The following is a 1,786-nucleotide window of genomic DNA, read 5'->3' as shown; positions in this document are numbered from 1 at the left end:
TTACAAACAGCCTTAATTTCAATCAGATAGAAATTGTCAAGATTAAGCATCATTTCCTGACAATTTTACTTGAGTAATGCATACATGTATCCACATACACAGAGATATGTACATACGTATGGAGCCTACTATGTAAAATCTGTTTCTTATTGTTGACTACAGTCAAAAACCATCTGAAAAAACCATGCTCTGGGAACTATTTTCCAACAGAATTCCAAGTGTCATTACATGGTATAATGCCTGGTACTTAGCACGGCAAGTATTTTGTGGCTATGTCATTTTCCTTTTAGCTTAGACATAAACCATAGATTTGAGAATACTTTGTGACAGAATGGAATTGAATGCGCATTAGTGGTGAACACTGGAGGTTATGCATGAGCTAACTGAGGAAAACCATGAGAACAACAGGGTAAGGCAGGAGCCGGAACCCAGTGTCTTTCAAAGAGGACGTAAAGGACAACTGAGCATTAACCCCGGAAGGATGTTAGAGGCTCAGAGGGCATATCAGAAGGGGACAAGGTGCTGCAGAGGCAGCGAGTGAAGATCGAGGGCAGCTGTCTGAGGAGGTTTCCTGGGCCTCCTCCTGTCTACTAGTCCCTTTCTGAAAACACTCCTGAGCTGCACTTCTGCTTTTTACCTGCTTTGGTCTTCTAGCCTCTCCCTCAGTGGCTGAACTATCACCAAGTCTGGCTCTCCATCTCGTCCCTCAAGAACCACCCTAGCAATTTGTTGACCCAGCTCTCTGCTTTAGGACCACCATCTCCCACAGGATGTCTCCCAGCCAACCTCAGTAGGGGTTTAAGCAAAAAAAGATGAGGCTATTAAAACATGAAACGGAGAACAGCTTCAACCTGAACTCCTGGGCTTGCACAATCTCAACCAGAAGAATCCTCAACCAGAGCAACCATTTCCATATGGCACAGCAATTGGTGAAAGAGATAGAATTACCGCAAAAAATAAAATAATGATAATAATGAGACAATATTTGTTGAGCATCTGTTTTATGCCAGGCATGTTCCAAGCATCTTACATGAATCAACTCATTAAATTTTCACAGTAACACTGAGGTAGGTAATGTTTTCCCCATTTTGCAGGAGAGGTAAATGAGACACAGAGTTTTTAAGCGGTTGACACAGTCTCACAGATGCAAAGATATGGAGAACTTAGAAAGGAACTAAGAGCGAACTTTGAAGGAAACAAGAAAGAAGAGAATATTAAGTATCTTCTTGACAAAGTGGGACTCAGTGATTTTTCGGGGTCACTTTAGTTTGCCTTTTGTTGCCACTACGAGTTCACACACACTCAAGGTGGATAGATGCTTGGACTCCAGCGGCTTCACTTGTCAACTTTTGTGTGGCATACATGGAAATGTCCAGTGTCAATCCCAGAGAAGATACTTTTCCCTTTAAGAAAGATACTGCTTTTGTAGTTTCCAAACTAGGGCCCTCATAATAAAATGTTGAACAATTTCTCGGGACTCACCAGGACACTAATCTGAAAAAAGGCAAGAAGCCTTAACGTCAGCTGACTACAGTTCACCCTACTGATTCGCGACAGGTCAATCCCCTAACTTATTTGAGGAAACCCAGGAAAAAGGCGTGTAGGCAGAAGGTATTTGGAAGAGCAACAAAATAAACCATTTAACCTATGCATCCAAAACTACTAAGAAAAAAAAAGTCATCAAAATCCCAAAACCCACTTGAGAAATGGAGCTAAAATCAAACAGTTGGGTTAAATGTTGATAATTAGATTGTGGCTTCTCCATCAAGGTTTTCAGAGAACTTAA

This window comes from Ovis aries, chromosome 16, assembly GCF_016772045.2.
Source record: "Ovis aries strain OAR_USU_Benz2616 breed Rambouillet chromosome 16, ARS-UI_Ramb_v3.0, whole genome shotgun sequence".
NCBI classification, from domain to species: Eukaryota; Metazoa; Chordata; class Mammalia; order Artiodactyla; family Bovidae; genus Ovis; species Ovis aries.
Note: the sequence above shows the minus strand (reverse complement) of the source record.